Raw genomic sequence first — 15,254 nt, 5'->3', positions numbered from 1 at the left:
GGAAACAACCCAATATTGGCAGAGGAGGACTAGGAGTTAGGTCACTACCTGTTGTGATGCTTATGTCACTTGTGAGCTGTGAAGCAAGTTACATTTTTGCTGCTACCATCGTCACATGTTGTACCAAAAAGTGGACATATCGATTTAATGATATGAACAAATTTGGCTGCTGCCTGATGATACCGGTTGTAATTACTGACGAAACGTCGTACTCAGATTGTAAATGTTGTGGATTTGCTCTCCAACACACCGGTTTGCTGTACTAGTGACGAATTGGCACGTTCTGTTTACGTGACAAACCTTACTAATTGGCTGTGTCAGGTGGTGGCGGGTTTAACGACACATTTAAATTTACGTGATCTAACCCAAAAATACCCCTGTATTATGGATAATCAAATAAATTTGAAAATATTGCCACTGAGAATTATTTCCTTGCCCCACCCAGGACTGCCTAGTCTGTGAACACATCCAGTTCAAGCGCGTTGGCTGTTTGTTCACAGTGGACATTTAAGATCGACTGATGTCATTCCATGTGACTGGGCCGTTGTGCGCTGGCATTATAATCCTCATTTGGCAAATTCTAAAAAAAGACACGCACATCACTCAATCGGCAATACACATGGCACCATCGCCACCCGACTGTGAAACTACGGGAGAATGCAAATCCTTTTTTTGTTGTTGGATGAAGAATGTTCTTTTTGCGCGTGTTTATTTTTTCTTTCATGTTTACATCCAGCAGTGTGCTTCCTCGCGAGCGTATTTTGCAGGGCACTCAACTTTATGCATCCTGAGAGCCGTGTGTTTGAGGACATCTGCTTCGATCCTTTCCACAGGCCTCTTCACTTGTGCCTTCATGTGCGCGAGGAATTAATGTGGATAAAAAGCGGTCACAAAACTTTTAAGAACAAGATGCTGCAGACGTTAAAACGTCGAATTAGGATCACGCTGTGGTCACGTGGTTTACGTATCCCTTTAAAGTTCTCATTTCCAAATAGTTAGCGCGTTCAAAAATAAGAAGTGATTGTGTGTAAACTGGAATTATTCGGTTCTCAATATATTTTCACCAGCCCTTGTGTGACTAATTCAAGTGATATATGGGCAAAATAAATCACCAGAAATTGTCATTTCTTGCACACAAGAGCCTTTATAAAGCTATACGTGCCTATAACATGCATCTATTTTCGAGAGTCTCTTCCTTTACCAATCACGGCAATACATGATAAAATTGCAGTCACATCACCAATGGTGATATATTCTGTGGACATATTATACTGCAAGTGACATTTTATAGGATTGCATTTAATACAAAACACGCGGTATATCTACTACGTGTGTGGGGGTATATATAGGTACAAAATTAAATCACTGACCTAGAATTTTTTTCTGAAAGGTTGAAGTATTCCTTTCCAAACTGTTCAATTATTTGCCACAACCACATTCCCTGCTTGATATCAGGCATAGCTGGAAGTGAATGCTTAGGGCAATCTGTTGAGCCTCCTTGAATGCACGGAGACACATTAACCCTTTTTTTGGCACCCACACTCAGCCAGACACGAGAAGGACATCCATATGATGGCAAGGCAAGGCTCTTTGCCTTTTGCTCGCTCTCTATTCTAAAGTCTCAACTTGGCAGCTGAAGTCGCCTTGCTCAAGTCTGCCACTTTGATCCCCATGCAAAGTGACCTTGCAGATTGATTTGTCTCTTTTTTTCCTTCATGCAGCCAGATATAATAATAATATTACAAGCGAAAATGTATACGGCGGAGCAGCGAAAGGATTAACCGCGATAAGATATGGTACAGTAGATAGCATTGGATTGGTTGATGCGCAGGCCAGATGAGATAATGTATAAAATTGTATTTTTAATATCATAAATAGAATTACTGATATCATCGGTTCCAAATTAAATGCCAGCCCTACTTTCCACTTTGATTGAACTGTACTTATATGAGCTCGAACATTAAATTCTCAGCCAGTGATGTACAGTAGTTCATGGCTGGTTTGTCATAGTATTCTAATTATGGCCTTTGGGGCTCTAGGGTAAAATACTTTTTTTATGATGCACAGCACTTTTAGCTATAAGTCAACCAGAGCATGAGAAAACCTTTCATCTATAACTTTCCCCCACTGAGAGCAGTGAAGGGAATAAAAGTAGCACAGAGCAGGGGCTCATTTACACGTCGCTATGAAATACATTGTTCATCATCCATAGATTGAGTTTTCCTGGCCCAGTTTTAGAATAAGTGAATTGTCTTTGTTCATGCAGGGATTGTGCTAGGATATGTAAAAAATATATATACGAAGGCAAATTGGTCAAGTCTTCAGCTCAATGAGTTCAGTAAATTAAAGCTTTTTTCAGCGAGTTTTGACAAATTGCAAAGAAAAGTAATGGAAAGCCACGGCGGTGATGTAATTTATAGGGATGGCAACCTGATAAGCAGCCTAAGAGGCTGCAATCGCAGGAAAAAAAAAGACTTTGGGCATTCCTGAAGGATCATCTGGCAATGCAGACCACCTATTGCTTTTGCATAAAAAAAAATCCAAACCAAATACATTCGCTTATATTTCATACCCTAGCTATATTACAAATTTCACGTGAGTGGTCCGGTCATCTATATGAGATGGAGAGTGTGGTGAGACTTTTACAACACACCGCCCATCATGCAACGTCTTTCGAAAATGAGCGCGCGATGCAATTTTCATCGGAGCTGTGTTGAGGAGTGCTGAAGCCAGTGGCTCTAGTGTTTTGCAATAAGCCACCCAATAATTAATTCTGGAATTAAGGCATTAAGCACCGGAATTAATGTCAATAACTATAATTTGAGAACAGCGTTGTGTAGCAAGGTAATTAATACGTGTCAGTTGGTCAGACACAGCACTGGCTGCACATGGGAATACGTTTAGACTTGTTCATCCCTGGGCATTATCCAATGTGAATACAGAGAAGTATTGGATGCAGACCTGCATTGGGATTGGTTCACCAAAGCTCACCTCTCTGGCCATTCGTGATGGGGCCTTTTTTTGCCAAATGACAGAGAAATGGTTTGGTATTTTTAGGTTTTTTCGGTAAAGTCACGTAGGTAAATTAAAATTAATAAAAGTAAAATAAAATAATTTTTTACCTACGTGACTTTACCGAAAAAACCTAAGAATATGAATCCTTGCAGTCACGAAAGCTTCAAATCTAGAATTAAATGGTTTGGTAGTTTGATCGCTTTTAGCATCAATTGCAAATTATGCCAAAACCACTCGGAAATTATATCGGTGCCAAGAAATTGTGGAGCTCTTATCCGGAAGGAATTTCTTCTTGTAAATGCTTGTTGCTGATTAAAACTGATCCCCCGCAGAAAGCCTCGGAGGTTGTAAAATAACATAACGAGGAACGTTGTTCGCTGCCAACAGTTATAAAAACGCAACACTTGTACCAGGTAATTGTTTGCACTTAACAGATCAACTATAGTGTTTATTTTTTTTAAACGCTACCATGTTGTGAAATACTTGCAAAAAAAGCTAAATATCAGAAGTCTATTGTGGAAAAGTCGAAGACATTAGCATGAGGCGAATGATATTCTTTACAATGTAATTGTGTTTTTAGTATTAAAAAAAACAAGGCTGCATATCATAACACATTTACTGTACATTCAATAATAATAATAATACCGTAAATGACAAGCAAGCATAAGTGTTTTAAGATGTCAGTATAAAGACAAAGATCCCCTGCGTAAGCGTTAACAGACTTGTGGCAAGTGCTGTTCGCGAGCATCTATGAAGGCGGGCACGCCATACAAAGGGTGTAGACGGCCAACACCACGCCCGGCCGCCTTTGTCTCCCCAGTGCCAATATTTACACACTGCACCAGCTACTCATTTAAGGCCTATTTGACCCAGGGAGACTACAGGACCATTTCAAATATTCGTCACTGTCATTGGTTGTGAGCGGGGATCGAACTCGGGTCACCGGGTTTGGAGGCCAGTACATGAACCAAGCACTTTACCGACTTTACCAAAAAAACTAAAGAGTATGAATCCTTGCAGTCACGAAAGCTTCAAATCTAGAACTGGAGGGTGTGTTTAAACAAACAAAAGGCAGAGTCCACACCTGATTGAGAATCACAATTATAATTTTATGGAGTTCTGCCGTGAGATTCCCAGCCACGCATCATCATCTGTACCCTGGCCCGGCCATTAAAAGAAGCAGAGAAACATCCACACGTTTTGAGAGCAAATTAGTCATTTGACATGCGACATCACTATTAGGGTATTTATCAATCGTGACGCACAAAGCTTTTAGCTAAAACCTTGGAGCCCTTGTAATTACTATGCATGAGATCTACACGTAATGAACATTCGGAAGCCACATTCACGGCGGAAAATGTCTGCACAAAAACAAAAAAGTTAAATATCGCGAACATTCTCTGCACGTGAAACATTAGTTTGATGAGTAGTACTTGACAGCATGTTAAAATTAGGTGATTAAATACATTTACAAGTTTTGTTAAATCTTTATACGTGAATTACGTGTTACATTATGATAAACTTGTGCTCGCAGACATTTATCGGTAGTTTAGTTTTATATCATGATAGTGTAAATATCCGGTGCGTCATGTGGTTATTATTGATTAGTTTTTCGTTTATTAAGAGTTCATTGTTATTCACGTATAGTACGGGTAACTTTAAACATTTTTCTGAAGTAAAACAAATGTGTACATTACTGCACGTGTGTGCTGATGCACATCCGCTTGTGGGGAGCGGTGATGCAGTGGTTTGTCCGCTGCGCTATGAACCTGGCGACCCGAATTTGATTCCCGCTCATGGCCAACACCAGTGAAGATAATCTAAAACGGCCCTGCACCTCCCCTAGGTCGACTCAGCCTCAAATGAGTACCTGGTGTGGTGTGTAAACATCCCCACTGGGGAGACAAAGGCGGTCGGGCGTGGTGCTGGCCACCCACCCCCTCGTGTACTGTGCCGGCCTTCATAGGTGCTACTCGCTAACTGAGGTTGCCCCAACAGTCTGTTAAGACTATTGGGGGGGATGTTTGTATTTGCACATGCGCTATTGATGATAAAAAGTCTCTCTGCGAGATCCGATTCTTCTTGTGGATAGAAAGCAAGGAAACAATTACAGTGTGTGACACCAAATGGCATGGAACTTGGGAAAGACAATTGTTTAGTTCATTGGTAGTGTCTATAATATGACCAGTACATAAGCACAAACGTGAAGCAACTGTGAATAGATATGTATATGCGGCTCGCAGAAAAATATCCTGTTGGGTTTGAAGTCACTGCTGAAATAATGCTCCTACTTACCATATTTTATGCAGGTAAAATTAAAGTAGTGTTAAGTGTTAGGCTCATATAATAAAAATGGGAAAAGAAAAGAAATTTTGCATTAAATACCAACTTAGCAATTCATGAGCGTTCTCAGATCAGGACGTGACCTTTCTAAGCCCGTCCCGTTAATAATCAGAAAGCGCTGGGTGGAAGAAAAGAAAAAAAACTCGGTGCCAGCCTAAACGATCAAATTCGGGCGCGCGCGGTGTGAGCCACGAACGCAAGCACACTGCGAAGGCGCAAAGCGGCTGCTGAGCAGATGCAGCGGACCGAACTTACTGACCTTATCACTCTGCCAGTGCTCGTGAACTCGGCAAAGTCACGAGGAGGGCCACGTTTTCTTTTTTTGCGCTGTGTGACCACCGCCACCGCACAGGCAAGTCGAGGAAGCCAAGAGTTGTAAATGCATCGAGGCGCGTGAAGGTGCCGCCAAAGTCACTGACTGCATGGGAAAGGGAGGAAGTTGTTCATGTCCTCCCATGTTAAAATGACACACACTCCACGTGTCCTGTAAATTGAGCCCTGGAGCACGATGAGTACACGTCACATGTATTGCACTCAATTTATCTCTCATCCGTTCACCGGTCGCATTAGCCATTAGGGGCGCTGAGGGAGTGGAGGAAGAGGGGTGGCGGGGGGGGGGAATCAACACCCAGCAGTTTTTTCTGTTTCTCTCACAAGCTGATTCTCTCATGGTCAGTCCACTGCTGGACCAAGGCTTCCCTAAGCTGCCTGCCATCTCTCATGACCTTGTGAAGAAACGAATCCATCTAATAGTTGCACAGGGACATGCTTCCACGTCTCCGATCACTCCTCGAGGCCACCGTTCCCCCATTATTCTTGACCGTCAGCCATCATCCATCCTGGCGACGTGCTCTGCCCAAGCACACTTATTTTCTTACCAGTTTTAATGATGCCATTAACTTGCACGGTGCTCTCGGAAGACACGTACTCCTCTTCCGGGCGCTCTCGGTGCGATCTGAGCATGCATCTCTCCAAGCTTCATTGGGCACTTTTCAGTTTTTAATGGGTGTGTTTTGTGTTCACGAGCATGTCACCCATGTCTGTTGTGCTCCAACATAATTGCTGTTGCTCTGATTATCTGTGGTGGTATCACAGTTTATGTGGTGTGTCTTGCAATGGAGACATTGTTTGCTTGTTATTATCTAATCCATCGAGCTGCGTATTCAGATTGTTTTCTGAGAGCGCATTGCATAACTGATGACAAGACTGCATATCCGCAAGTGCATATTTGTACGAAAACGAATTGTAATCACAGCAATGTGAATTCCAAGATGCAAAATAAACATTAATGTAATGACACATGACTTAAATACAGAAATCAAGCAGATATGCAATTCATGCAAAATTATAAACAATGCATAACTCGTCATTATCTTTCTGAGTCATCGGAGTGAATGCCAATTGGTCACATAGTTTTGACCGAGTTGTTCATGCTGAGATGTCACCTGGAAAGGGGAATGTCAGCATTCCTTTTTAACAGATAACAAAAAGTGCTTGATATATAGCATACGTTAAATGCAAGCACATGCATTCAATGAAACTCAAATCAGCATTGTGTTCATATCGAGAGTAAGTCCACATGGGAAAAAATGGAGACAAATAACTAGATTCAACATCGGCTTCCAGCACTTCATATAGATCTTAATAAACCGATCGTGGCAACGCTGCAGTCTAACGCAGCTGGCCACAAGACCAGCATTCGAGCTTAATCTTCTGCCCTCATTCTCTCTCCTTCCCGCTCCTTCCCACCCACACTTCACCCTCCGAGCATACGAGTCCCGACCCCGTACATCAAGCTGAAATGATGCCCCTTACGTGCCCCCCTGGGTAAACCAGTGGCATCACGCCACCACCACCTCTACCTCCTCCTCCTCCTATAAATAATCCGGTGCACCTTCCTTACCTCCCGTTTCCATCATCCCCTAGATGTGCCACTTGCCCCTCCCTCTCTTCCTGCCCTCCTTGCCCACCCTCCCCTCTCTCCCTGCCCACCTTCCCCTCCCCTCCCTCCCCACCCTCCCCACCCTCCCTCCCCACCCTCCCCACCCTCCCCTCCCTCCCCACCCTCCCCACCCTCCCCTCCCTCCCCACCCTCCCCTCCCTCCCCACCCTCCCCTCCTTCCCCACCCTCCCCACCCTCCCCACCCTCCCCTCCTTCCCCACCCTCCCCACCCTCCCCACCCTCCCCTCTCTCCCCACCCTCTCCACCCTCCCCACCCTCCCCTCCCTCCCCCTCCCCTCCCTCCACTCCCTCCCCACCCTCCCCACCCTCCCCTCCCTCCCCTCCCTTTCCACCCTCCCCACCCTCCCCTCCCTCCCCTCCCTCCCCTCCCTCTCCACCCTCCCCACCCTCCCTTCCCTCCCCACCCTCCCCTCCCTCCCCACCCTCCCCTCCTTCCCCACCCTCCCCACCCTCCCCACCCTCCCCACCCTCCCCTCTCTCCCCACCCTCCCCACCCTCCCCACCCTCCCTCTCTCCCCACCCTCCCCACCCTCCCCACCCTCCCCTCTCTCCCCACCCTCCCCTCCCTCCCCTCCCTCCCCTCCCTCTCCACCCTCCCCACCCTCCCCACCCTCCCCACCCTCCCCTCTCTCCCCACCCTCCCCTCCCTCCCCTCCCTCCCTTCCCTCCCCACCCTCCCCTCCCTCCCCACCCTCCCCTCCTTCCCCACCCTCCCCTCCTTCCCCACCCTCCCCACCCTCCCCACCCTCCCCTCTCTCCCCACCCTCCCCACCCTCCCTTCCCTCCCCCTCCCCTCCCTCCACTCCCTCCCCACCCTCCCCACCCTCCCCTCCCTCCCCTCCCTCCCCTCCCTCTCCACCCTCCCCACCCTCCCTTCCCTCCCCACCCTCCCCTCCCTCCCCACCCTCCCCTCCTTCCCCACCCTCCCCACCCTCCCCACCCTCCCCACCCTCCCCACCCTCCCCTCTCTCCCCACCCTCCCCACCCTCCCCACCCTCCCCACCCTCCCCACCCTCCCCTCCTTCCCCACCCTCCCCACCCTCCCCACCCTCCCCACCCTCCCCTCTCTCCCCACCCTCCCCACCCTCCCCACCCTCCCCACCCTCCCCTCCCTCCCCTCCCTCCCCTCCCTCTCCACCCTCCCCACCCTCCATCCCTCCCTCCCCTCTCTCCCTGCCCACCCTCCCCTCCCTCCCTGCCCACCCTCCCCTCTCTCCCTGCCCACCCTCCCCTCCCTCCCTGCCCACCCTCCCCTCCCTCCCTCCCCTCCCTCCCCACCCTCCCTCCTTCCCCACCCTCCCCTCCCTACCCTCCCTCCCCTCATCCAGACTTGCCCTATTCTCTCCCATCCTCCCTCCCTCCCCCTCCCTCCCTTTTTTTGTGGATGGATGATTTTTATTATGAACGGGTGTTGATTTACCTTGCATCAACTCCATCATTAACATCATTAACAACATCCAAAACATCATCAACATCAATATTAACACCATCTTCAACATCATCAACATCATCTTCTTGGTTCTTTCGGTAAAGTCACGTAGAAGGGAAACAACAAAACAATAAAAACAAAACACAATCCCCTCCCCTCCCTCCCCTCCTCCCTCCCTCTTCTCCCTCCCTCCTTGCCCTCCCCCCATTATTCCCTCTGCTATAATGAAGTGGTGCCCCTCTTCTGCACAGTCCTGTTTAATAACCCTTGGATTTCCCTTAGACTGTCATCGATGCAGTATATCCTAGGGCAGTGCGACTAAGAAAATGCTCTACCCTGACAGAAAACAATTGCTTCTCATATCAAATATATGTTTTGTGTTTTATGTTGGGAAAAAAACTATAAAGTTTATATTATTGCCTCGACGATGCTATATCCACAAAACACATTGACAATCCTTGATTTAATATTGTATCAGAAGTGTGTGCCATATAGATGAAACAGATATATTTTTCAATACTTATGAGAAACATACATTTTCCGGATGGCTGCGTTTGAGCTGACCATAGCCTGCAGGATGAAAGAAAATTAATCTTCTGCCGCGAAAGAAACACAACCCAACATTCGCGAGCAATGCCATGCTGGCCGCTGGTCTCACACCCGTGCACAAATATACATGCCACCACAATGAGCTTCACGTTGGATTCTCTATCTTGACATCTTTAATCGCCATATTTTAATGTAACCTTTTCATATATACTGGATACTCACAATGCATTCAACGTTTCACATATGTGTATATTTGTATTCCTGGAAGGTTGCTGAGCATAAACATTAATATTGTGGCAGAGACATAACTGTAAAAGCAACATAGTTTTATATACGATGTTGCTTTTCCAGTGTATACACTATGTTGCTTATATATATATCTCTAGGGCTGGAATAAAAAAAGACTGTGAGCTAAATAATTAAATTAAATTCCAATGAAAGTTGGTTCGACTCATACGGGGGAAAAATACATTGATTTGCTAATAAAAAGCAAAATAGCAATGCACCCAAAAGAGTAGAGATGTCAATCCGTACGTACGACCTGTGATGACATATGGATCGGAAACATGGACATTGACACGTAAAATGAAGAAAAAAAAGCGGAATTTTCCACGAGGAAGGGTGGATAAATGATTCCTTGGAATTGCAATGAACAACGGATAGAGGAATTCGTGGTTCAGAGAACAAATGTAATTTCGAGACACATTGACTGAAGTGGCATTGCGCAGGGCAACTGACTACAAAGGATGATGGCCAATGGATGAGACCTGTGATGGAATGGCAGCCAAAGGAGGGTACATGAGGAAGAGGATGGCTATCTGAGAGATGGAGGGTCACTATTGGCTCATAAAGTAGCTAGAGCTAGATGGATTATGATGATGATAAACTATGAACATTTTAATTTATTTTACCAGGTAGGGCCCACTGAGCTGTGTAGCGCTTTTTCAGAAGCGACCTGGCCACAAATTATGGCTCTACGACGTGGTTTATCACGTGTAAATGTGTAGAAGCCAAATACTCAAACGCATGTTGATAAAAAAAAATGATTTGGTCATGACTTAATTTAACAGTGGATTTATCATAGCTGTAGTTGATGGTTGTTTTCTTTCACCTACAATATTTATCAACTAACCTTGAATTTCCCATCATATTTAGGGCTTAACTTTGTAAGCTAAGAAAGCAATGACTGCTTTCTGCGATTGAAATATCCAGTGTAAGGATGTTCAAGCTACTTTTGCTGAAACAGTGTTCCAGTCAAAAGTAATCTATTACAGTATATTGTTCGTTGATACTTTTTCCAATATGTCTTCAACAAGTATAACATTTATTTTTCTCGAAATGGGTAATCTCCGGGAACAGAATAATTTCAACAATTCGGTCAATGGATAGAAACAAATACGTTTCAGATGCTATTCACCCATACATCTTAGCACACGTAGTTTAATACACATGGAGGTCGCGTGTATTGCCACGACTTGGCCACTTAACCATAGCCCCAGATAATTACATTGAAGTCGGATATTTCTCTAGGCAATCTACTTTAGAAGTCACTTTTAACTTTTCCATTGCATAATGTTTGCACGTTTCCCATAACCTCGTAAATTTACATTGTTCAGCCGTTGATATGTAGGAGGTCATTTGAAATTCTCGACGTTTTGTAACCGTTGTCTTCCATGCTTTTTGTTCTTGTTGTTGTTGGGTCGTCCTTTTGGTGCGACGTTAAAACATTGCCTTTTGTGTGCCCTTGCACAAAACTTCCACTCAGCCAAATAGCACAGCTCAGAAGGACGATGTAAAATATTCACCCATCTTTTGTTCGCTTTATATATTTTTTGCAGGTCCCATTTTCTATTTTTTTTCCAAGCTGGGCAACTGTGCAGTTGTTCACGCCTTGTTTACAATGTCATCCTCGCGAAAGCACAGCGCGGACTCATTACAGCCAGTCTAGGCAAAAGTATATAAAACAAGATACATTGCGTAACATAAGAGCGAGACAACAAATACACGATGTGCACGCCCCTGTGGAGGCCCAAATAGATGCTGGTCTGCCTGAATGTGCCACAAAGTGAACGCTCATCATTCTAGAGAGCGATGGCCAGTCCACGTGAATGTAAATAGCAGCCCCTTGCTGCCTGCAATTCTTTCAAAAGATATAAAATGTGTTGCTGATTTGTTTGTTTAAAAACAAACAAAAAAACCCACATGGTTGTAAAATCGGTTTGTAAGAGCATATCTCTGATATTTGCATGCACGTTGAATATGGGCTTGAATTTATGGGACCATTAACAGAGACCGAGATAATGAACATACTGTAAATGGAATACATTGCAAACTGTTAGGGCCATATTATTATATGGGGACACAGCCGTAATGGTGCAACATTAGCATGACATACTTGGTCTCTGAACACATTTTCCTTACATAACTGCTGATTTTGTTGTCGTTTATTTGTTCAGTTTTGTCTTTTAACCCACAAAACTACACACAACATCTTTGTAGTATGATGCTCACGCTGCTGTTTAGTGGAGAAAGGGCAGTCAGCTTTGTTTTACAACAAGGGAGCTGGCAAATGGTCTCGGGACATTTCTTCCACTACCCTCTGGATCTTCAAAATTATGTTAAAAAAAAAACGTTTTCCCGATATTGGATTGGCAGTAGTACACATAGGTCGAAATAACAAATAACTCAATGCCCCCGCCAATAACACTATCCTTAAAAGGAAAAGAAAAATATATAATGGATGATGTTTCAGGAAATGGCCCTTTTTCATAATAGATATATCGCATATAAAATACCCTAAATTCAGATGTAGGAGCCTTTGGCATTCACAACAATCTTAAATATCCTGGGGATGGTCACGTATTGACTTGAGCAACTTGCAGTCTTCTGTAAAAATCACATTCCTGCGGAGGGAGCTGGTAGAAACGTTGGGTTGCTCGGTCAATGGCCAGGGTCAACGGCGCCGTGGTGTATTCCGCAAATATTGCCGACTGTGAGGGCGGGCACAAGCCGGCGTGAGTAGGTTAAACGTTGAGTTTTTTAAGGGCACCACGAGGTGACCAACCCCTCCCCACCCAGCCCCACCCCTCCCACCCCCACCCAGCCCCACCCTCCTCACCCAGCCCCTCCCCACCCTCACCTCTCCACCCAGCCCCACCCCTCCCATTTGTGGATACACGACGGACGGACACAAGAATCCCCTGTGGGCTGGTGGAACCAGGTGGTCCCTACCAGTAACACTGGCTGTGAATATATTTTTTTCTTCAATTGCTAAAAAAAAATGTATTCATCAGAGTAGTAATATGTAATACTCGTCTCTTGCATAAACCATCATCACGCAAACTCCAGTCATCCTCGCAGTGGCTTTTGGCTGGCCATCGAACAAAGACGGTCACTGCATCGCGCGCTTTCAGATGCACTTCAGCTGCCTTGTTGACCGCCTTTCCTACCGATATGAGGAAGCCACTGGGAGCTCTGCGCTTTGAAATCTAGATTGAATACTCATTTCTTTGCAACTGATTTTTGTCTTTAGTTTGTTGTCCTTCCCCCGCACACTTAGTGCTTGCATGCTGTGGCTTCCCCATGCACCACCACTACAGTGGCGCTGCTTTGCAGCAGCCCTCTTGCCTTGTTTGAAATAAAAATTCTTCATTTTCAAGTTTGTAAAAACTACAAGTGCCACTTTGAATTTCTGCATGCCACAAATTGAAGCTTGCGTTTGCAGGTAATGTGTGGGTGTAGCAGATCGGACACAGATGTACAGTGTAAAGATAACGGTGTATTTTTCAATTTAAAGCTTTCGTGACTGCAGGGATTCATCTTCTTGGTTCTTTTGGTAAAGTCACGTAGAAGGGAAAAAAAACATAATAAAATAAAATTTATTGTATTAAATAATAAAAATAAAACATAATAAAATAAAATTCATTTTATTATAGTATTATTATTTATTTCCCTTATACGTGGCTATACCGAAAGAACCAAGAAGATAACGGTGTATCCCCTGCAATTGCTTGCTCACACTACTGCTGGAACAATGGGCCCTTCCACTTGTGGGAGCTTGAGTGAATACCTCTCGAGGATCGTTTGGTCGACTCGTTCACGCTGGGAAGATTTCTTGGAGGAAGAGGTGGCAGTGCCCACACTTTACCCCACCAAACACCCTGCTGTTCGGCTGGTGGACATCGTGGAGATGGAACAAATGACCTAACCATTACTCTGTGGCATCATCAAATATATGCACAGAAAGTGAATATATTTGTACCTGTCAGTGGGAAAAATCATAATAAATAAATGAAATGCTATATACCACAACACATCGCTTAGCACACATTGGGATCATTGTGTATCATTATAAACGTTCCATTGCATCATCATAGCGCACTTTTCCTGTTAGATTTTTTATTGATCTCATAACCAAGCATAGTTATATGACTTTGCATTGCTCGCAAAGTTGTTCCACAAAGACAGCATTGGTTTCATTTTACAATTCAAACAAATTGATTTTTACCTCCTAGCATATTTTTCATGTTCCATAAAATCACTTTTGCTTGTTTTTGTGTTATTATTTCTGCAAATTCGCTATTAAAACCCCAGGTAATGGATTGCATCCGGTGAACGGAAATGCTTGCAAGTGCATTTTTTGTTGTAAATGTCTGGACATGCATATTTTCGACATTTTAAAGTGGCCATTAACATAGAATGCACAGGCATTAAATTTGCAATGTTTGCAGGGGTATTTTTGTGCGTTTCGTTAAAGGTCTAGTATACAGATCGTTAGCCGATGAGATGAAAATATGTTGTGCATGTTAAATGCCCAATTTGCAACTTCCTGTTGTCATATGTACAGCACTTGCTTTTTACAAATCAATCACACGTGTAGATTATGTTAATTGGGCAGCCAGTGCGTCTCCAAACCTTAAGGTAATGTGCAGTGTACGTGCATTTATATAAATATATACACTTTGGAATATGCAACGCTGTAATGTATGCATCGTGCCTGGTTAATGTGCACTGCACACATTTTTAGCGAGAGTATCAACTCCAGCAGCGAATATCTTTGCTTTGATTGTCTTTACTTGGAATTCATTTTTTTTTTAAAACTATGCTTTGTGCTTCCTCTTCAGTAATTGTGGGATACGTTACAGGAGCGTGTTTGGCATTTCGGGTGTTTGATTTATAGCAATATAAATACCGTACTGTCAACATGAAGAACCACAGTCGAGGGTGAATTATGAAAGCAGTGCAGGAGTAACCAACCGACCTGTGTTATCATGATTGCAAGAGCGATACCTAATTATGATGACCGAGGCTGAATTAGTTTTTTTGCGAAAAAAGAAAACGTAATAAGTAACCAGCAGGTAGAAAATAATAGGACATACATGGGTTCCCGGAACACATCATTAGATCAACACTGGCTTTTGATGTGTTTTCTGGAGTTATTGATTTTTCTTAATGGCTATTGGTCATGTTGTAAAAGTATTACTGTGTCTTCGGTAAAAAGGTTCACCAACGTGCACATCGCTTGAGAGTTTTACGGAAGTGTTGTATACGATTCCCTGCTCCGAGTTGCGCAGCATGACCTCCGATTTTTTTTCTCTCTCCAACATTTCAAAGTTGGTAAAACGTCTGCTAATTCCAGTTATTATGATACTTCTTTTCGATGTGATTGTAAACACAGTATAGTTATAGCTCATTCCATGGGGGGGGGGGGTAGGGGCTTGTAACTAAATGCGGTTATGAGTTAAGATTGTAATAATAAGTGTCCTGCTGATAATACCTCATTCTAAGTGGCCATTTAATGGCAATAACACGTTGATGAATGCTCCAGTACTTCAATAACAGTTCATTAATACATAATGAATTTGATCGTAATGAACAGTTATTATGCATTAATTATTGAATTACAAACCTGCTATTAGGGGCTTTAAGATTGTATTCGAGCTAAAGAAAAAAATG

At 44.1% G+C, this 15,254-nt stretch overlaps 1 protein-coding gene across 1 annotated transcript in view; it reads left to right on the top strand.

Annotated features, from left to right (window-relative positions):
* Positions 1-15,254, top strand: part of LOC133350905 (teneurin-3-like) — a 490,302-nt gene that overhangs the window by 265,837 nt on the left and 209,211 nt on the right.

Source organism: Lethenteron reissneri, chromosome 35 (assembly GCF_015708825.2).
Source record: "Lethenteron reissneri isolate LAM-NWPU_2019-01 chromosome 35, ASM1570882v1, whole genome shotgun sequence".
In the NCBI taxonomy this organism is placed as follows: domain Eukaryota; kingdom Metazoa; phylum Chordata; class Hyperoartia; order Petromyzontiformes; family Petromyzontidae; genus Lethenteron; species Lethenteron reissneri.
Note: the sequence above shows the minus strand (reverse complement) of the source record. Positions and strands in the feature narration are given on the sequence as shown.